Source organism: Euprymna scolopes, chromosome 3 (assembly GCF_053919585.1).
Source record: "Euprymna scolopes isolate OS-2025 chromosome 3, ASM5391958v1, whole genome shotgun sequence".
NCBI lineage: Eukaryota > Metazoa > Mollusca > Cephalopoda > Sepiida > Sepiolidae > Euprymna > Euprymna scolopes.
In genome coordinates, this window is record NC_136484.1 from 141362413 (window position 1) to 141386923 (window position 24511).

Below are 24511 nucleotides of genomic sequence, written 5' to 3' on the forward strand. Positions count from 1 at the left end.
GATAAGTATGGAAAATCGAAAAGCTTTCGGTCTTAAAATAGTATTTTTTCTCTTATAGATAAAAACATTTGCAAATAAATATTTTATGTTACACCGGTATAACCTTGGTTATACGGAGTTTGATGAAGGACATTATAATTATATTTTATCTTTTTTCTAATTAGTTCACCTGGAAAATTAACCCATGTAATATAATATTCAACAGAGAATTGATTCTATAATAATACTTACGCAATCTGCATGAATTAAAATATCATGTTGAAGTGCATCATATGACCGATCAATGCCGGGCGGCCAGTTAGTATCTAAGAAGTGATTTTTTATAGGTAGAGTCTTCAACTTTCAGTCGAAATTTCCAGTAAAACTTTGGGTCTAAGAAATGGTTTAGTACGTTTATTTAGCATAGAATTACACAGAAAAAGACGGATCTGAATTTCTACATAAGACTTTAGGCACACTGACTTTCCCGCCTTTACATAAAACTAACTGAAACTAATAACAGTATCCACTGCGTCTAGCAGACTTTTTCCAAAACAATGATGATATATTAATTAGCTTAGTAGTGAATCATACACATATATCATTTAAAGCATAGCCATATAAATATATAAACACAGCTTACTTTATATTAAAAAAGAAAGCATTACACATAGTAAACAAGAAAAATCAACTTTCTGAAACAATGCACAAATAACTAATTACTGCTGAGAAGACAAATTTTAGCGAGTTATGCTTTCTTCAACGCATTTGCTTTCATGTCCGTTAATTATTTTATTGGTTCAACATGTAAGGAAGACAATCACGTGATATAATTTTATTGAAAAAATTAAATTATTTTCTATAACGTAAACAAAAATGAAAGAAAACATTATTAATGAGAAGCGAAATGGAGTTATCGGTTTTGGTAAAGAAAGACTTTAATTAGTTTCTCGGTGTTTTTTTTTAACTATCTTCGACTGTTTCAGTCACAAAATATTATTATTCTCCAAACAGAAATTATTTCATCATATTTATGTCTGATAACTAAAATTTAAAACAAGGTAAAATGAAATAAAACCTTATATATAGAATGCTTATTCCAACCTTTATAGGCATCCATTGCACGATTTGAATTTATTTTATGTCTAAAACTAAGAGAATCAGCTCAAGTGATCTTCAGAAGAAGTTGAAACTCAGAAAGACTTAATTTGTGTTTAATTACAATGGATCAAATGTAAAGAAACTCCAGTTTCCAATTAAAATACTTTAAAACGAAACTGAAATTTGAGGAATGTTTATTAATTAAAGTCTTATACATATCTGTTTCAATCACAGTTGGTTCATACGAGGTGCCTCCAATATGTTTCCAGACTGTTTTGATATGGGCACAATTTATTGATAGTATACACATATAACTCTACTTCCTTTTGAAGTAATCTCCCCCGGCTGCAATGGCCTTCTTGGACTGTTCCAACAACTTCTGAAAGCCCGCATGGAAGTTTTTTGTGGAAGCCTGTCAGTGACCCTCAGCACAGCCTACTTCATCTTCTCGATTGTCTCATAACGACTAGGCTTTCATTGAGCTTAGAAAATAGCCAAAAGTCACAGTGAGCAAGGTCTGAACTATTGGAAACGTGAGAAATTGCCTTGATGTTCATCTTGGTCAAATAGTCTGCGCCAAGGATAACGCATCTTTGGGACAAACCTCGCGCAAATATTATGCATTTCAATCCTTTGTGAAGAATTGTGTGTACAGTTCCCACACTAACATCAAACCGTGCACTTATTGCCTTTTTAGACACACGATTGTCCTTATCCATGTAATTCATTATTTGGCCAGTCAACTCTGGTATTCTGACTTCAGTATCCCTCCCACATCTCTCATCATCCCTCACAGACTCCCTGCCTTCCTTAAATCTCTCATGCCACTCAAAAACTGATGCTTGATTCATGCAAAATGGTCCAAAAGCAATCTGGAGCATTCCATACGTTTCTGAGCTATTTTTACCAAGTTGAAAATAGGATTTTATTGCATATCGTTCTTCCAAATTGTCTTCACGTCCAGATTGCATTTTTTTAATTCACCAGCTGTGACAATCAGGCTTTAGTAGGGTGTATTCCAATTCCTGCTGAAGCTGTTCATTTGAAGCTGAAAATCATAAAAACTGGTTAGTCGCCTAAGAAAATGTATAGCAATAACATGCTGGATTTTAAAGAGTCAACAACAATTTTAAATGCTTGTACAAAAAAAAAGGACTGAAAACTTATAAAAGGCACCTCGTATTTAGATTCCTGGTAAAAGTTCTGAAATTGTTTAGTTTGTCCCTTTTATAAATTCATTTGATATTATTCTGAGAGTTTCCGCTAATTAGTTGGGAGACCAGAGTTCAAATTTTAGTAAAAACTAAAATATTAATACAAAATGCATCCTTGCTAATACCCGTCATTTTAAGATGATTGTAGTAAAATGGAACAACTACGTATCTGCTTTACTTATCGTTGTAGCAATCAATAAAAAGAAGCCTTCAGGTAGCCATCGACTACTGTCAATCGATCGCAAATAAAATCGATTTGTATAATATCATTAAACCATTTTACTATTTCGAATAATCGTTAGTAGGTGTGCTAATGGACAAGATGACTGGCCTTCTAATCGTCAGTCCAAAGACAAAAATATGGTAAGTGACGTTCACTTGATAAACATTCAAACTATTGGAAAATCCAGAAAGGAGAGTAGCTCCTCCATATCGACGTGGAGGGTGGAACGATAAATTTGTCGCCCTATGGAAAACAATACTACAGCTTTATTTTACAGCAAAAATCGATTTCGATAACTTGATTATGTACTATAGCTGACAGATATTCAATGTAGCCGCTTCAAGCCCCAGTAACCGCATCGATACGGGTCTGGAACTGGGAGCGTATCTTTTCCACAAGCGCCGCCGAGAGCTCGGCGAATACTTTATGGGTGGAGGCGATCAGGCGAACTTTGATATTGTGGGGAGGGGTCATGTTGGTGATGTTCTCGAAGTGTGACTAAACGAAGTAGTCCAGCGGGTTCAGATCGGGGAAGGAGAGGAGGCAGTGAGATAAGGGTGCAACGTCGTAGCACTCCTTCTGAAGTCTCTTTGGACTTGTGGGCTGGCGCCAAGTTTTGCTGCTACACCCAAGGTTTACACGTAGCCACCTAGTAGCACCAGGTGATCACCACACTCTTCAGCACACCCAAGTACACTTTGGTGTTGACTTTCAAACCGACTCGAAGATGTGAGGTGGCGTGATGTGGACCTAGCTTTAAACTAAAATATAGGCAATGAACCGTGATAGAAAATTTCGTTGAGCTCTGTCCTCAAGCGTTGAACCATCCGGATTTGCATTTGGAGGGTTTTGGCAATGGCCCTGTTGTAAAAACTTGGATCGCTAGAGAGCATATTGCACAGCAGCGCATCTCCGATATTGCTCTTTGAACATTGTGTCACTTTCATACATAATAGAAGGCTACTATTGCTCTTGGGATTTGTACATAACTGACCAACAAGGTCTGAAAACTTATAAGACACACTTCGTATTTAGATTTCTGCTACAACTTCTGGTCTTTTTATGCAATCATTCCCAGTACCGGTCTGAAACAAACAAACAAAAAAAGGAAAATCGGTTTTCATCAAACGTAAATTTAATCATGTCGTCTTTTTTAGGACGATAACGTGATCTTTCCACCCTGTAGTATCTAACGAAAAAATCAGGCGATATTTAGTCAAACTGCATTTTTATAGCTATACTAAAGCTTCTTGTTTATATATTATAATAGTAAGGGTGTTTACTAATTGATCGAGAGACCGAATTATACCAAAGACTGAAGAATAGTGCCCTCTTGCTAAACACTTAGTTGTATTAGGAGATTATCAAGGGAAAGTTGAGCTGCCCATGGATAGAAATAGCGCTCTACCGTCTATCACGATTTAGTAGCCAATGAAAAACCCTCAGATCGATATCGGCTACGATGGATAACTTTATTTTTTTAATACTAAAACAGGGTACATATAGTAATACATTCATTATACGCAATTATTTGAACACAAGTTGTTTTTCAGCGATAGATCGAAAACAACAATGCGTTTATATATTTCGAAGAATGTTCTGGATCTGTTTTTATAGATAAGGATTAATTAAGGATTGTTTAGAATGTTTGGACTATTAAATATACCTTAGATCTTATTTTCACAATTTTTCGATCGATGTAACCTTCAACTTTCTATATGAGATTTATTTAATCCACGAAGAAGGTTGTCCTGCTTCCCTCACCGACAACCCAGTAGTAGTATTATTTATTTTTAGCTATTATCGATTAGTATCGGCGCAACAGATAAAGTTTTTACGTAGTAATCTTCTATAATATAAATCTCAACTGTCTGTTAAAATGTATGTATGTATATCTGCCTAAAACTTTCGACAAAGGCGACGGATTTTTACGATATCGGTATCGTTTTGAAGCTCGACCCTTCGAAAGACAAATATCAAAACATTGGCCAAAATCATTAATTCCTTCACCCTCTACTCGGCACTTTTCTACAGGGAAGGGTCGCCTTTTTCGCCGATATTTCCGAAAGTCATCCCCTCATTTTGATTGACTAGCCTTAATTAAAACCTACGTCACTTCCGATTTGGCGATGGACGTAACGGCAAAGACGTCACTTTTTTCTCCTTCGCGATACGGGTTCCAGCCTGCCTGTCTACTACCACTTTTTTTCTTTAGCTCAAGACACACCTCCAAACACCCGAGCAACGCCGGGCACCCAGGCTAGTAGTCACTTCTAAATGATAGTTTCTGAACAGTTAAGGTTTAATTCTTACTACAAGCGATACTTTACTTAAGATTTCTACCTGGGATGTGTTTATCAAACGAGAATTATCCATAGCTGAGGATTAAATAAGGAGTTCAGTTTTAAATTCCGTATACATTTCCAAGTTTTACATAAACATTCCTGATTTTCGACATGATGCACATGAAGAAGATCGGGGGTTCCAGCGATCAAAATGTAAAAAGACACATACAAGTTGAGAACCTGCATTATATTTCTCTTTGCTTGTCTGTTTGTTCCAGTTTGCCATCGGAAACTACGAGGTCGTTCTGGCTGAAATTTTGTATAAACCTTTCTTGTGATAAGGTGGAGCGAACTCCTTCTTATAATTGTATCTATTCGATGTACACTTACGGATTTATAGGAATTAATAAGGATTACTAACCACAAAAGCAAATTTGCTCTAGAAAATTTCTCATAAACTACTGGGCTGATATATCTGAAATTTTATATGGACCATTATTATGAAAAGGTGCAGCGAATTAAGTATTATGGTATCATTTTGATGAACAATTAGGAATTAATTATGATTAATAGTGATTAGTATTCAATGCGAAAATGAACACAAATTTAAGCATATTCCACCACAAATCTTAGAATAAAGCACTTATTTTATGTCAGCGTGTTATAACTAACCGTTACAATGAGCTAAAAGATCTAGTAGTAGTTAAAATGATAATAATACAACACAAATATAATTTAATATAAATATCTAAGAGTTTTAGTTCATAGTTGGAGACAATTCGGTATGATGTTAGCATTACACAGTCTGTGTTGATATCCCTTGTACCAATAACACACGGTCTCTATGAAGCACACATAACTGTTAAGCTCTAATTTTTGTTTGGTTTTCAGTCAGTGCTTATGTCTTTTCGTTTTTCTTCTTTTTATTCTTCGACATCATCTTCTAGTTCGTCTTAGCGACGTGAATATTCCGCGCTGTCAAACAGCCCCCGCACTAAAAATCAATGGAACATGACGTTCCTGTAAAGACAGAAATAAGACACGCAAAAAGATGAGGAAGAAAATAGAATGAGATAAAAAATGGTTATCGACCTGAATATAGTAATTGAACGGGCACGTTTTTCACTCCCTTGCACTTTGCATATGCTTACTAAACGCTGACTTCTCTGACTTAAGGAAAGTTCCAATAGTGTCGAGCAAAAGATAGCTTCTTGAAACTTGAGAATATCCTCTACACCCTCTGGAAATTCATAAAGATTTTGCGCCGTGGAATTGTAAATCGAAGTATAAATCTTATCAAATTACGTTCCGTCATCGTAAAAATCTACTTATTCTTGTACGTTATTTCTTTAAGCTGATTCTGCATACTCCTGACATCTCACCTGTTTTTTATTAATGATAAAATATAAACGTTTGGTTAGGTCAAATCTAGATAGTATGGTTGAAAATTAAGAAAAAATTGATCGACTTTTGGAGAAATCCATTGCCTTCCGGTGTTAAGCAATCATCGTTGCAAGTTTGAATTGAGACAATGAGTGACTACAGTCAATAAAAGTTGACTAAATCAGTTGAATTTTGGGGAAAGGTTTTTTTTAAAGTAAATTAGACAGGAAAAGTCGCTGCTCCCCATTTAGTTCACATTGAGAGTATGGCTGGATCCATTGATACACTAACTCAGCAGTTCTGTTCCTTCATCTCTCTATCTACATATATAAATGATAAAAGTCTATATTCCAAATACAAAGATGTTATCCATCTTACCGTTTATTTCTTCGGCATGTTAAAATCCCAATTCTTGACAGCACTCGTTTCGTTGCGCAGAACCATTCATATAATTATTATGTTAGCTTCATAATCTTTTCTGTCTTGACTAATCAGAAGAACAGGAACTCATGAACTCATAAAAAAAATTCAAAAAGAATTATGGGCATTATTACATAAATCAAAAAAAAATCAAAAGAGTTGTTGCGATTGTGTTTTCTGATATGTACGCCGTCTTTGATTGTGGCGGTGTGTAGTAAAGTATTTATTCTCGTGATACTATTTTCTAGGCAATACTTTATATATATATATATATATATATATATATATATATATATATATATATATATATATATATATATTTGTTTTTGGAGGGATAGCATAATTATGTTCTCAGTTATATCCGCAGAAATATGCGGAAAGGTGAAGAATATGTTTGTAATCTATAATACAAGTTGAAAAACAATTTAAAAGTGAATTCAAATAAGTGTCGGTATGGTTATATTACGTTTGTTTTATTATCCTTTGCCAAGCCACAAAATCTCGGGTCATGCGGAGTTAATTAAGACTCTTTATACTGCTGCCCTCAACACTGAAACTCAGGTTACCTAATTCTAATCTATATAATATTCTGCTTCTACCTTACTTAGTTAGTTACAGTTTTAAAAAAAAGCCATATACAATTTCAAACTGTTTCAGAGCAGCCAAATTCGCGAAATTTGTCTTTACAAAGCCAATCTAGCAATCTTGGACAAGAATATTAAAGTGAACTTCCTATTATATAGTCTCTATATTTTTCTGTTGTTGTTGTTGCTGTTGTTATTGTAGTAGTAGTAGTAGTAGTAGTAGTAGTAGTAGTAGTAGTAGTGTGATAAAGGAGCTCGTAGTAATTTCAGCGGTTCTTCACTGAAGAAAGAAATCAGTGAAATGTTACGTAAAAAGAGGGACATTCAAAAGAAACAAGGCAAAAAAGAACATTACCTGCTAAGGGGGACTGGACTGAAGGAGTAAATTAAAGAGCGGTTCTTACAGTGTGATTTTATTATTTGTATTGAACTATGTAACACAGTATTATTCTGTTAATTTAAAAGTACTTATTTCTTTCATTTTGGTCAGTCCTATATTTAGAATACGATGGACACTATTTTCTATAGAAATGTTAATAAACTGCGTGTTGTTGCTATATACGCATATCAATACTTGCTACACATGAATGTGTATGCAGTCATTCTTGTTTATTGTTCTGATCTATGTTTGTTATCGTTAATAGTTAACATTTTGTTTCGACAAATGAATACCTTTCACATTGTTTCAAATATTTTATTTGATTTGATTATAATTGTTCAGCTACTCCCTTATTTACAAAGTATTATTTATATTTAATCAAACCTCGCCATGAGAACTACATAGCTAAACTAGCTAACGTACCTGACTCTTCTATCGCAGAGTCCCAAAATGTTATTGGAGGTGGGGTCTGTCCAAAAGGTTAATTTTTGTGCTTTCCAGTATAATATCCGTTTTATCGAAACAAATTTGTTGATTTAATAAATTTCTCATTCCGTGGAATTTCCAGAGGTCCTACTATTTAAAAAAATAATTTTATGATATTCAAACTATCAACAAAATTATGTAAAGTGTTGTCGATATTCTTTAAAAAATACTTAAACTAAAATGACACTACCATATGATTCCTCCTAAATGTTACTCCATGAAATTGTTTCACCTTTGTATAGGGCTTTGTTTTTAATTGTACCTTTTGAATAGATAAATAAAGACCACAAATACAGAATGCTAAATTCTATATCGCTTTTTAGCTATGATAGCGTCACATGTGGGAGTGGACGGTTTTGAACGCCAAGCTGAAATTTTGACGACAACATTAGAGAGAAGAAAGGAAACGTTCATCGACGCAAGTTAAACGATGGCTCATGTAGATAGAAAACCGATCTCTCTCACACTCTCTTTCTCTCTCACACGCAACCTTCTGTCTTTCTATCCTTCTTTTGGTGTATCCAACCCCTTTTCCAGCCTCTCTCCCTTCTTTCGTTTCGTTTTGTGTCTATCTGTCCCTTTCACCCAGCCTGTCTCTATTTGGGTTCCCATGTATAACATTTTCTCATACACGAAATCAATCTCAGACACCCTCTCTACATAAATTATTTTCTCTTTATTTTCCTCTCTTAGTCCGTCCTTCAGTTTCACATTCTCCTTGACTATCATTTCGTTTCTCTTCTCTCTCTATCCTTATCTGCCAGTCTCGTGGTCTTCAACTATGTCCTTCACACACTTTATTTATCTCTCCCTTTCCCTCTCTCAAACACACACACACTATCCCTACTAATCTCTCTCACTCTCTCTCTCTCTCTCTCTCTCTATATATATATATATATATATATATATATATATATATATATATATATATACATACATACATATATATATATATATATATATATATACTTCTCTCTTTCTGTCTATCTTATGTCTCAGTCTACCTTCTCTCGGTCTTCTTTGCTTTTCTCTCCATTTATTCACATCTGCCCAGTCTCTTTCTTTCCCTATCCGTAGTACCACTCCACCTATCTCCCTATCGATCTCTCTCACACACATACCCTTTCGTTCTTTCTCGCTCTTAAAATAGTGCAGACGAAATGTTCTAATTCACTCTCTACGTTCGGAAACCCAGGTAAAGTAAATCTCGTAATATGCCAGTTCTCTTGTGATTTCGTTTTCGACCATGAAGAGAAGCGATTACTTATGGCCCTTTAAATGGAGAGTTGGGCCAAACGACCAAAACTGCAATCATTTTGCATCAGAATCATCGTTTCGAATGTTAAAGCATGCCTATTTACACTCCGATTTCATTAAGTAATTACTTATTTCCCTCCCAAACTCCCTCTCACTCCGACTACTTCCCTGTGTGTGTTCGATAGATTTCAGACACCATAATAAACTGAATCTGTTTTTAGAATATCGAAAATAAATCTATACCGGTCGGTCTAATGGCTGATTATTTTCTAATTTCCTTCAATATAGAGGTCATTTCTGCTTTCTATTTTCTTGGTTGCGCATTTATACATAGTGCTGTTTTAGAGTGTATGATGGCGCATAGAATGTATTTTGATTATACTATTTGAGTAAAACTTTCTATTTAGTAGCTCCTTTCCTCGGAATGATTCCCTTGCTCATTGTTTCCCCGAATGTACGAACATGTTACACTTTAAATGTAATGTGAACAAACACACTGCTGCAGAACAGCACAGTTATAGTGCCTCCTCTAAATCTGGTCATGATCAAAGTAGCCCATTCCGTCTTAGTGGGGATATGCCTAATTTCCGTCGAACAAAAGTAAATACACGTTTTTAAATCGGATACGTTTAACAATATTTGCATACCTTACTGTATTTCTGGTGTTACCAGTTCAGGCGGTCTGACGATAATGGCTCCTCACTTAAAATGCATGAACCATTTATGTTATCGTTTTTTTTTTTTCTCTTTGCAAAATTCAATCATGTCTACATAAACAACAGTTTCTGTTTACAAAATAACTTAACCAAAAACCATGAATTCATATTTGAAAATAAAATCCTTTTTACAAAAATGATCGTATTAGGCATCAAATAACCACAAGTGAGTTAGTATGCTGTAAAATAAAACAACCAATCCAAACGAAACACCAGGAAAAAACATGTGAAGATATAAAGAACTTGATGCGTAAAAGATTTTTTTAGGAAAATGATTGGATTCGGTATGAAATAACCCCCCCCCCCATAGTTGATATGCCTTAAAACAAAACAACCAAACCTGATGAATAAATGTTTGAAATATTTAGAAATTGAAGCATAAGAACCTTTTCCAAAATGACTGGACTCAAGATTAAATAACCAAAATTGTTTTGTATCAGTAAAGGCCGTTGATTTCTCTTATCCCTCTGAACTTAAACCATTCTAAATTATATAAATACTAGATGGCTTCGCCAGCTCGCTTTCCCTTCGCACAATTCTCTACATTAAAAACAGAACTTTATAAACAAAAAAAAACCAACCACTTTTCGCATTTATTACTGGATATGGATAAACATTAACATTTTGGTAATTTTAATACAAATTTATTCATCTTTTAAATATGAATGTAAGAAAATAAAACTTGAATTTTTATAAGGACAGGGCTGAGTTAATCGCAACTTGATAGCTATTGCTATTCAAAAGTCGCAAAGGAACACATAGATACGCACAAAACACTCAACATCCTTTTTACAGAATAGATGTAGCAGTTAATCAAATCAATGCTTCTCTCCGCTCCCGCATCTCTCTCTTTCTCTCTCTCTCTCTCTCTCTCTCTCTCTCTCTCTCTCTCTCTCTCTCTCTCTCTGCTGCTTCAGTTGAAATTCGTAACGCCAGCTAATAGCTTCTTATTCTCATTACGTCACTGCCGTGAAACATAACTTTCCGAGAATTCTGTTAGGAAAATTTCACCCATAACTAATCTTAAACCTTACGTAGAAATGAACGATGTTAACCTTATGTTTACATCTAAACAGGATTACAATACATATTTGAGGGGCTACTCGCTTATATTTGTTTTTTTTTCTATTTATTATCTGTATTTTTTTCTAAATTACACATAATACTAATACTTCGAATAAGCTGCTGTTGATGTTCGCTTACACACAAACTAAACAAATAACGTTGTTTAATGTCAGAAACAAAATAACGTTGTTCATATACATCTATATTGGAACAGAGAAATATTAATAGATTAGAAGTTGATGGGATAAGAAAAAGTTTCTGTGATATTAAAACAAACAGATGAAAAGGAAAAGTATACTCGGAATTTAAAACAAACTAAAAAAAGATAATCTTTGTCATTTGACTAAGGTTATATGTTTTTATCGAGAAGTTTGAGTTAAATCATGTAGTTTACGTTGCAGAGAATAATAGGTCAGATATTACACTAGAAATGGAAGTCGACTAAATCACAGGCTTTCTGTGAAAAATGGATTTTGTCTTTTCCTGTTAAAACATCAAACAAAGCTGATGCTTAAAAGGCACCATTCTCTATTGGAGGTGGTGCACGATGCAGTTAGACGAAACCTGCTATCTATATGTTAATATGTCGGTCTGTCTGTCTTTCTATGGTGCCTACATGAAACCAACCCGTCACTTTCTCTTTCTGATTTTCCTTGTTCTTTTTCCGTTTAATCTTTTACATGTACTTTTATATAAAAGGAATTTTGTATGTCTGTGTGTCTGTGGATTCGTTCCGTATAAACTCGAAAACGGCTAAGCCGATTTTCATGAAATTTCACACGAAGATACTTTATGTGTCTGGCAGTGTTCTTAGAGAGGCTTTTTTGTCGGAATATATTCAATAAGTATCGATAATCAATGATCGAAAAAGAAAAAATTGATGAAAGAAGGCACACGCAATCTTTACTAAAGTTGGAATCTTACACAGCCTAAAATCACACAAGTGCAGTTAAGAAGGTTTATTATCACACAAGCCGAAATGCCCAGCATATTAAATTAACAGTAGTTTCTTTGATATGATCGGGGAGCATTCAACATGAATGATGAATGTTTCTGTTTAAATCAAAATTTCTCAGTTATACTTGACTCTTGGATTTGGAACTTAAATTCAAGCCATTATCACCGCACAATTAATAATGACAGACATACAAAATCAACAGCAGGTTTTCTGCATTGCTATGTGGACTACGATATATCGTGAACTTAGTCACTTCGAGAGTCACAGGAAGCTTTTTCCTGATGCATCGCAATGGGTCCTTAATTAGAGCAGACAATCAATCGATTTGATTGAAAAATAGGCTATTTCATCAATTTCGATAACAATAAAAATGTGAAATATTCGTTGATCATCATTCAATCCCGGTCAACGTCGGGTCTCCATGCTAGTAAAATTATATATATATAGTGAACTGAGGCTTTCGTACAAAATACTATGTTGATGCAACCTTGGTTCCGGTGTGTACAATAGGTATTACGCTCCAGGGACTACCAAAACTGGTACACCACAATCTAAATCTACGTAAAACAAACACGAAGACATTGTTCTCTAAAAGAAAATTAAAGCTTTGGATTAACAATAGCATTTCTTGGCATTCACAAAAAAATGCATAAACAAATGCTTCCTTTTAACGTTTACGCAAAACAAAGAAAGTCTGTTTGATTATGTCAATCATTGCAATAAGAAAAAGCGCATTTCTTTGACTAAAAGCCGTTAGCAAACCTAATGGCGTCGATAATATTGCTTTTGTGCTGAGGCGAGTCTGAACGAATCGTTACATTCGACTGATTTCTGTAGAGACTGGAAACGAAACTCTTCCTACTCTATAATATGGAAGCCCGTAATGTGTACTATTATACTCACTTGGATTTCAGCAACGTTTTCCGATTAAAATCTTTTGTCATTTTCACGGCAATATAAAATTGCTTGCTTAAATATACCTTACTTTAGGAATTAAGTTGTTTTTAAAAACATGCGTAACTAGTCTTTGTTTGTTTGGTCAGTAATTTCACGATATGTGCCTGACTGAGCTCTAATATCAGTTTCTCCTCTTAGAGTAACACTCGGAACAAAAAATTCGTCTATCTACAACCACTGTAAATAATGTCTCTTTCTTTCTCTTCATACCTGGAAGTAAACGAAACTTTCAGGAGCAGAGTTTCTTTCAAAGAATTGCCCTTATTTGGAACACAATACAGCTGGACTATTTCCGAACTCTAAAAATGGTCGTTTTTTAGTCAGATAGTAACCAATTCTTCTTGAGACGTCCTCTTAAATAATGAAATTCTATCCAAATTTAATTATCTTCTGGTATACTCACAGTGTTTCACCATCCAATTGATAAAAATAATCTTTGGGTTTTAATGACAAGCGACTTGTAAGTAAAATATTAGCTGTGATTTGTAAGTAACTAGACATGTCATCCATCTCTCCCTTAGATATCAGTTGTGTCTCTAAGAAAGGGTCATAAAAAAGACGCGAACAACGTGTTTTGGTAGAAAGAATACATTATACAAGAAAATGAATACACAGAAAGGTTGTTGGTATTTCTGACTATTAAGTTAGACAGTCTGTATTATCGCGTAAGGTCGCGATTTTCCCCACGAGGGTATTTACTCTCGGGGTTTTGTATAATGGTTAGAAGAGTACATTATTAGTGAATGGCTAAAGTACGATAATACTCTCTCTCAAGCCTTTTATCTGCACGGTGTACTGGTACCTTTTCCTTTTTTAATGCTTTTTGCATGGCGACTCTCTCACGGTATAGTAAGATGCCGCCAAAGATAGAAAAACTGTTTTGTATTTGCTGGTGTTCAATCTGTGATTTTCTGTTTTGAAGCATTAATAAATTACAAGAACCCTTCTCTGCCACCAATAGCAATGGCCAGTGACTCCCTGTCTGAGAGTACATCTTTCAAACTCCTTGGCCTAACGTTCACAGGAAACATGAGTTGGAACAATTATATTGAAAACATTGCCAGGGCCGCTGCGAAAAAGGTAGGCTCTCTCTACCGTGCTAGAAAACTACTGACACCTGAAAGTATCCTGTATCTCTATAAGGCCACCATTAGTCCATGTATGGAGTATTGTTGTCACATTTGGGCTAGTGCATCTGCTACTAGTCTCTCGCTCCTAGACAAGGTTCAAAAGAGAGTCGCCAATCTGATAGGTCCTGAACTGGCATCTAAGTTTCAGCCTCTGTCCCATCGACGAAATGCTGCATCCCTCTGCCTGTTCTACAAGTATTTTAATGATGAATGCTCTGACGAACTGCAGACACTTGTGCTCCCACGACGTAGACACCCTCGACAAACCCGACAGGCAGCTAAACCCCACCCCCACACAGTAGAGATCCCTAGATGTAAAAGATATTTCTACTTCAGTAGTTTTTCCCCAGAACCGCTAGACTCTGGAATTATATTCCAGGTTCCTGCTGCCCTAACTGTACTGACATGCAGAAGTTCAAGTGTAACGTGAACCGACATCTTGCCGCCTAAATCCCAACATAATGCCCCAGTAGTTCCTGCCCCTGATAGTAGCCTCCTACACCAAAGTGGCAATGTGTCTTGTTTGGGGTGAAAATGTAATAATTCTTTTTTTCATTTGTTTTTCGCGTTTTATTTCATGTAGTGTAAACAGAAAGGTTTCTAATAGTCTTGCGCATCCTGGTGTTAATTTCACTGTCAGTATGTAAATATACAATTGCGCAAGAGCTTTAATATCTCTAGGAACCAACCTTGAAAATCCGTCCGCATGTCCGATCTACTTGGAGGAAGGTACGCTAATGTGAAATTGTAATTTAGCAGAATACTGTCGCACTGCAGCAGTCTGTTTTCTGTGTAGACGTGTAATCCTTTCTTTCGAACTACAGATAGTCAACAGAGGTGTATGGTCGGTGAATCATCCATATAAATATCGGTGAAACTTTGTTATTGCGAATAGGAAAGTTTCATTCTCGATTTATAAATAGTTATTTTGCTGGAAGTAGAGATTTTGAAATGCGCACAATTGTTGTTTTATTTTGTTTTTGTTTTTTACTTCTGTCCGGCATTTTGTGTAAGATACTGGTCGCAATTCTGTATGATCTCAAATTGCTTTAGATTATTATATTCAGTTTTGGCTTATAGTGCGTGAGGATATATCTGACCATTTATTTTAAATTTTATCAAATGCCGCTTGAAATTAAGTTATCCGTTTCTACCATCTGATATATTTTAGTAGCTCGTTCATTGGGGTTTGTAGGTCGTCATTTTGGGTATAAATATCTGGTAATTGTTCACGAACTACAGAAAATGTCGTAATCCTATAATATTTGGGGAATCCAGTATATCCTTTATTGTTGTGGTCTATGTATGAGTCCAATCTCCTACTGTTCTCTATCGTAATGTGTCCTAAGTATTTAATTTCTTCCATAGAGAAATCACACTTTCTAATTTTAAAATCCAAAATTCTGTATTCGCGTGAATACCTTGTAGACATGTTTTCTATGTTGTCCTCTGGTCTTACTTACTATGATATCATCCAGGTATGCCATTGCAAAATCAAATGTGCTCAACAAAAGTGGCCATAATTTTTTGAAAAATAGCGGTCGCTACCTTGACTTAAAAAATAACCTTTCGAATTTGAATAATCTGTTATGGGTGTTAATACAAAGCAACTAACCCTAACCCTAACCCTAACCCTAACCCTAACCCTAACCCTTTCCCACGACTGGAATTTGAACGGATGAATTACTCATCGACTTTAGATGTCTTTCCTCCGATTTTTCCAGGATAGAAAGTAGTTAATTGTAATCTTTTAATACTTTGTTCAACCCCGTGTAGAAGTCAGCGCAAACGCGTATTTCTTTTTACTTTTTTTTACATAGAGAGTAGGGGCTAGTCATTGACTGAATTCAAATTTCAATAGGATGCTGTTTTTCTAGTCTTTCAAGCTCCTCATTTATTTTCTCCAATATGAACACTTTTGGGGAAAACTTATTCATAGGCTTATCCCACAAATTGAATAGTTGCATCCGATCTGCCCTTCTCCAGTTTCTTGTCTTTTAAACACAACCACCTTTAATCTCTTTGTTGTACACTTAAATGTAATATTGGTGAATAATTAACCTTCAAAATTTATTTTCGATACAGTGATTATTTGTAAAAATAAAAATCACCGATCTGGCTGTTGTGCAAGATTTTAGCATGGCTGGTTTATTTAATCTCCTCTGTGTGCAAATTTATGATGATAAGTCTGATCCTAAATCTATCTGAAATTTCTCGTTTCTATGTAATATTTTAACCAAATACGTATTTAGGTGTGTTTCTATCGTCTTTTTCGTCTGTCTTTTTCGGTTGTTCTTTAATTTTAATTTTGTCATCACTCTATAATAAAAGATTTTACGATCAATGCTGTTATTGTGGGGAATCCGTAGTCTTAATCATAATGCAAGGCTCCGCACCGATAACATGAACTTGGTTGTGACTTATCTTAACTTTCAGTGAATTGTCTTTTCTGTGTGCGGAGGGGATAATATTCTTTTTTGTTTTTCTTGAAGAATAATGTTTTGACTTTTGACTTTTTTGTATTTTTCTTGCGTACAAGACCCCGGATTCTCCTGTACCTTTTGAATCCTATTTAACGCTAATCACTTGTTAGCAGTCATCTGATTACTTTGTAGATTACTTTGTTTGGCTTACTAAATTAGTTAAAACTCTGTGTCGAATTTCGGATTCTTTTTGTCGATACTAATCCGCGTACAAATACAGGCTTTTGAAATCGTCAGCCATGAGTTCAACAAGTTTAAAATAATCACAATGTTTGTTGACTATTAATCCAAATATTAAATAGTTCTCGTTATATTTATTGGTTAAATTAAACATTTCCACCTTCTGTGAAATAACAACGTTTACGCACTAAACTATCCTGTTAAAGGGTTTACAGTTTCAGAAATATTTTGGTCACACGTTTTTCACGGTAAAATGAAACTGACAAAATTTTAGTTGTTTTCGAAGCATTAAACGGATATTTTTTCGAATCCCCCGAATCGACACATTTTGTGAGAAAGCTATATTACATTCTGTGACTTCGTATTTAATTGTTAATTGTTGTTCTAATATATATGCTTTCTCTTGTTGTTCAAGTAACAGTGTTTGAAATCTTTCTTCCGTTTTTTGTTGTTGTTCCATCTAGTATTTGTTGTTTTTGTATCTGGTATTTAACCAATGCAGCCTGTATTTGTTCGTTATTTTTCCGTTGCTGCATTAGTCGTTACATACGTGTATGTAAACACTACAAACACCTATGTAAATTAGATGTCAAAATAACACGACCATCTACGGCAACACATCAAAGACTGTAAATGACAAAGTTCTCTCTGATTCTCTCTCTTCTGATCTCGAGCGTGTGGTTCAGTGGGGGAAAATGTGGCTGGTTACCTTTAATGCATCTAAAACCAAACTCCTATCTTTACATCAACAACGCTCTGATCCCCATCTGGCATCAATTGAAATGGATGGCTCTCGTCTAGGAGAAGCCCCATGTTTTGACAAGTTTCTGGGTTTGTCCTTTACTCCTGATCTGAAATGGAACACATACGTCAAGTCTGTTGCCAAGGTCGCTGGAAAGATGGTGGGATCCTTCTACCGCTCCAGAAGATATCTCACTACTGATGCAATTCTCTATCTATATAAAAGCCAAGTACGTCCAAGGATGGACTACTGCTGCCATATCTGGGCAGGAGCTGCTAAAAACAGCCTATCCTGCCTTGACAGAGTACAAAATAGACTTCGTGGCTTAGTGGGGGATGCCCTTTTCTCTTCCCTGCAACTTCTCTCCCACAGAAGAGACGTTGCGAGCCTATCCTTGTTTTATCGTTATTTCCATGGTAGGTGCTCGTCTGAACTCCAATCTCTGGTTCCCCCTCGCCAATCTTTCACGAAAAACACTCGTCTAGCTGAATCCAATGTGAAAAATTTCCCCAACTCTTTATCTGTGCCTAAATCAAAACGTTTCTTTCTTAGAACTGCACGCCTCTTGTACTCTGTTCCGTCTGTCTGTTACCCACCTGACTACAACCTGGATGTCTTCAAGTCCAACGTTAGCAAATTCCTAATGAATCGCTCCCTTAAGTAAACACTTCATCAAATCTCCACACTAACCTACTGTACTTGCAATAACGCTTATCCCTGAGTGGAATCTGGGCCTTGATAAGTGGTGAGAATCGTGTAAAAATAAAAAATGATAAGTTTACTACTTGTATATATATATATATATATATGTGTGTGTGTGTGTGTGTGTGTGTGTGTGTGTGCATGTGTGTGTGCGTGTGTGTGTGTGTTACTAATGTTGATTTGCTATCTGTCTTTCTGAAATTTTACTATTTATTGTACTATTTGTTAATGTTCAGTTTGCCATACTACTTCAGACTAATGAACTTACTTTGAATACTCAATTTAGAGGGAACTGTTGCATTTCTTCTGTTGTCTTAATATTTTTTTCTCAGGCATTACCCCCTCCTTTAAGGGAACCAAGTATCTATTGTATTGTCATGAAATCATACTTCCATGAATTATTTCTTACTTCGGAGGGTAGTGTAGAATCTGTTTTGTGGTCTTCAGACCATCTTTCTAGGCAGTACATTAGTTATATAATAAGTTATAATTGACACTAAACACTTCTTCTTTTTCATAACACTTAAATTATTATTCTTTTCTTTCTTCGTTCCTTATCATCAGTTTTATAAGCGAGACTCAACCTTCTTTGCTCATAAAAATGTCTGCATTCGTGATTTATTTTTCACTGGCGTGGGTACCCGGCGTTGCCCGAGTGTGTAGTAAGGAACCCCGTAGGCAGCCCGGGCGGAGAGAGGTATTTGTTAAAAAGTGGTAGTAGCAGGGAGGAATCAAAACAACACTAGGCATCCCGGGTGGAGAGAGGTACTAAAAATGGTAGGTTCGAACCCGTAACGCGAAGGAGGAAAAGAAGGTGAAAAAAATTAACGTCATAGCTGATGCGTCCATCGCGAAGCAAGAAGTTGCGAGGGTTGGAATTAAGGGTAGTCAATCAAAACGAGACGATGATTGCAAAAATCTTGACGAAAAAAAAACACCCTATTAAGGTGAAGGAATTAATATTTTTGGCCAATTTTTCGATATTTATGGTCCGAGAGACCGAGCTTTAAAAGGATACTTATTTGGTCACATTCCAGGGCGTTTGTTGGAAGTTTTTGCGAGATATACATACATACATACATACATACATACATACATACACACACGCATGCTAACAGACAGGTGACATGTTTTCATGTTCTTTTTATTATTAATACTATTAATATTGACCTCTGCAAATTTACATGTGTGATTATTAAAGCGAGCCTACACGCGTACGTTCAATTTTATGTGGAACCAAGAATTAACATTTTGAATCAACTTTAATAAAAATGTATATAAAACTGTTTTTAATAATGGATTTTAGTTAACGGAAACTAAGAATTTGGAATATACAAATGATAAACGAATGAAATGATTGCCTCCATTAAACTAATATCTTTCTTCCATATTGCAGATTCTGAAATCAATAATTCCAAAGACATTAATAAAACAATATATCGACGAGCTTTGACATTTGGGGAAATTTTTCGCAAATGTATAAACGGCGTTGTTTGCACGAAAAATAATAAAACAACACTTTAAATTATCTTTTGTTTGTTTTAGAAATTATCGCTTCTTTTCTCACAAAATGTGATTATGGGTTATTTATATTCGTAACATTCTTGTTCAATTATGTCTCTTCATTTCATATTGTAATCTGTTGCTTTGCTTTAATGAATTCCCACTTTTTTTTAAATCAAAACATCTTTAAAAATAAAAAGCGATAGAAAATTTAATCAATCAATTTTTTCCGAATAATTATGGACATTTTATCAGATTTATTTCAGCATATATATATATATATATATATATATATATATATATATATATATAGAGAGAGAGAGAGAGAGTGAGAGAGAGAGAAAGAAAGAGTGAGAGAGAGATGGATAGATATAAAATTATCACTATAATTATTTATTTTAATACTTACAGACACTAGTGTATGATCTTTTCGGGAATCATCAGTGCATGGTGCCATGATTGAGAGATTTGAACCCGGCAACGAAGTCATCTGTGACTCCATTAGCCATGAACAAACCATCATAGCCAACGTTAACCGCGAAAAACATAGTTGAAATTAAAACATTTTTAATGTCAAGATGGTGATAGTGATCTATTGATTATGACATCATGATCTGTGTAAGCTTAAGTGACCGACTTTTAACTTCAACTTTGAGTGCCTAGCAATAAGAACCGAATACTTAAAAGGGCTTACATAATTATTACTATAATTATTTTTAAATATCAGCACACACTAGTGTTTTATCCTTTAGGGAATCATCAGTGCAGGGTTTCATGATTACCGCTGGTAGGGAGATGCGAATCTAGCAGGGAGATTTGGATCCATTATCAAAGAACAAACCACTACGGCCAACGATCGTTTCGGATAGAATGAGTGCAAGCTACCACCGTCAATTAAATAGATATTTCCATTCAAAATTCCGTATAGATTTTTGAGTGCGATACAATAAAGATACCAAAATTCGACCATACTCGCTGAAGAAGTTCGAAGATGGTATTGACAATAACATCTAAGATGATACCAATAAATAATCCTTTTTTAAAATTGCTATAAAATGTGGCATTTTGTCCAAATCTGAAATCCTCTAACCTGTCATTATTACAATTTCTCACAGACATTTCTATAAATAATATCATAGTCTATATTACTTCGAATAATCGGGACTACTGTTCTGAACTTTAGCTTTATTTTCACAACGTTTCTGCCGATATAACCTCAGGCCATTTTTAGGTGTACTTTGTTGAACTATAATTTGTAACATTCGGACTACTGTTCTCATATTGAGTGTTAGATATTTGAATAATGGCGTTGTGAGAATAGCATTTAATATGAGAGTAATAGTACGAATCAGCCAAGATAATAGAAATTGTCAATTTTTCATCTAAAAAAATGTCAGACACATTATGGCATGTGTTCTCCAAATTTGTCTGATTCATTCATTGTGTTTTTTTACCCTCGCTATTAGGATTACTGTTTATAATAAACACGTTAGTTTGAATAGTCCGTCTAGTAGTTGCCATCAATTCGCTAATTTGATATCGCATGGTAATACAGCTTCCAATTCCAGTAACGTCTTCCAAGAACTACAAGCTGGTGGAACTCTCTTCCTACTGACTGTTTTCTTTCTATCTTAGTCATTTCAAGATTCAGTCCAATATGCATGTCCTATCTTTGCGATATTTTTTCGTTCTTGTTAGCTTCGTACATTAAGTGGCTTTATATATATATAAATTAAAGTATGTCAAGTAGAAAACTTTGCGAACTGGAAAACCTAGCTGATTTATTACTAATAATACTATTATTTAGAGTTAAAATAATAATTTTAGCGGGATTTTTTTTGGGGGGTGCGGATAAGCAAGCTAATTTTTTTGTAATTAAAATGCAGTTATATCACATCCAATCCCCGCCCGTGTCTTTATAATCTACCGATTATTATACTAAATCTGAGTCAATCAAAGTTCGTTCTCATGAGGAATTTTCTTCCATTTACCACACAAAATACATGCTTAAATATTCCTCAGTTTTGAGATTAAGTTATGTTAAAAACAAAATAATGTTTCAATTGTTCTCATTAGGAGCAATTTGCAGGGAACTCACTCTTACTATATTTACATCTATCACTCCCATAGCTCTTAAGGTATTCGGTATCTATCATTCTCGATTGTCCTCTGTTTGTCTTTATCGCTCTCTCTCTCTCTCTCTTTCTCTCTCTCTCTCTGTCTCTCTCTCTCTCTCTCTCTCTCTCTCTCTCTCTGGATTTTTTATAACAATCGCTGGTAGTAAAGAATCGAAAGAATCAAGTACTGGAGTATTAAATTAAAAATAAAACAATATTATCAGAGGTTGAACTATTATTTAAGTAAATGGTTTTGAAGAGAAAGGACGAAAGAATAGGATTGGGAAATAGCGAGCAGAACTTACAACTGTTGAATTCTACGTTATATGTTTTATATTTAACTGATTTTTCTGATATTTTTGCGATGAACAAAGTGTAATATATTCTATTATCGTGAGCTTTGGTGATCCAGTGCTACCAGATTAGTATGTATTAATATACTTACTTCCTGACCGCAAATGCACCAAATATTTATGGGGTTTTTTATGTTCCTCTACTAAACAACCAAGCAATACAGTAGGAACACATATTTGGAAATAAAAAGAACTTGAAGCATAAAAACTTTCTTCTAAATAAATAAAGATAAAATCCATATTTTTCTTCCCAACCAAAATGCCCCTTTATGGAGCTTGATACTAAATAAGATCTAGCTTTGCAAACCGATTTATTCAAATAATGTGGCCGGAACTCAAAGGGTGACCAAACGGATTGCATTTTTAATATATATATATATATATATATATATGTATATATATTTTAATATATTTTTTTAAGATACAAAAAGCCATTTCTGTACTACTACTGTTTCCATTTTTATGAACTACGTGCCTTTGATTTGACGCATGTCTACTTGCAGAATTATGGTCACGCTCACTCTATAAGGGAAGGGCAAGGTGAATTATTATAAAGATTAATCGTTGGTTTCAATTGATCATTAAAAACCAGAATGTGCCTATTGTAGTTGACCTCGTTGCTGTCGGACTCCAATTGATTGAATATTTCATGATATATCAATAGCTAACGGCTACAAAAGACACGCCATGATTAAATATGGGTTGTCAGAACTCGGAAAATACATTTCTGCTCTGTGTTCTCTAAAGTCAAACGATATCAGATTAGATAATTACCGACCGGACAGAGTATAAAGGCCATTGTGCTAGGAAGTCTTGAAACATTCATCCACTGCCGAACTATTGGTGGGAAAAACGACTGTACAACATGTACAAAAGAAATCACTTCAAACAAAATTTTGCAAATTTCTCTAAAATCGAATAGTTACAGTATTTGTTGTATTCTTAGAACGAACACAAATCCTATATATAAAACAGTGATTTTTCTTTCCTTGTACTATTGAAGAGTATATTTCTATAACGAAAACGTAAATATAAAAATAAATTTTCTACGCAATTAAAGCCACTAGTTAGTGCATGGTTACAGAAATAAAATTGCTGGTTTCTATATCATATTTGATCACCCGTCTGTGTTAGATGGCTCATTTCAGTGCAGGAGTGAGAATTACTAACTCTCACTGTTATATAGTGAGGGGGTTATACATCGACTATGTTATATAGTCGTCTATATAACGAGTGTATAACAATTTACTTGTGCTGTTTAACGTTCATGTGTTTACGTGTATATTTATGTGTGAGACGTGTTTGTTCGTCTAGTGTTTTCTATTCCGTGATTGTCTCTAGTTTTTTTCTATTGTTCGTTTAACCTTCATGAAAGTGTTCCCGTGTTTGTACGTGTTGATACATTAACAGATACAGTTTAACAACGGACATAGCATACTTACAACATATTGACAACAAAAAGGGACGGATAACAGTTCTCGGGGGCGGGTTAACATTTTGCCAATAGGAGAAATCTACGGCATAATCGCGTTGACACACCGGTTCTCGTCAGATCACCAAATTTAAGCAACGTTGAACCTGTTTAGTAGCAGATGGGTGACCATTTGGAAATTCTAGGCGGTGTATGTGCTCTCCGCTTATCTCGGCATTTGTTTCCAGTCGTCTTGTATATACACTTCAGTTGCTACTAGTATTTAACAAAGTCGACTCAGGAGAACTGTGGTTGGAGATTGCGCACCTCCTGCCACAAAGATTACACGAGTAGGTGCCTATTCGTGGGTATCCATAGTCTGTTAAAGACTGAAGGAGCCAGTGTGTGAATAAGAGAAATATATATATGTTCACAACAGATACAGTTTAACAACGGACATAGAACACTTACAAAATACTTTAAAACAAAAAGGGACGGATAACAGTTCTCGGGGGGGGGGTAAACATCTTGCCAATAGTAGAAATATATATGATCAATCTTTTGTCTTGTGTTGACGGAAAATTACTATGAAGATTCATTCCAAAGCGTCAACAAGTCGAGTTGTATTTCCAGCAACTTTTATTTCTAGAAATGTTTCCCCTTTGAAAGTTGCACGCTTGTCCTAAGAACTACGTTTTAACGATATTTTCCAGACATTTTCCCCAGGAGTTCAAAGCTAGCACGACCGATCTGCTTCTGTCTGTCTCTAACGACTACGACCAAACTCAAACTCAATTGTACGTGCATATCAAAATCTATATACCCTTCATGACGTCATTAATAGCACTAAGATCATTACCTGCTGTTTTACATAATCTATAAT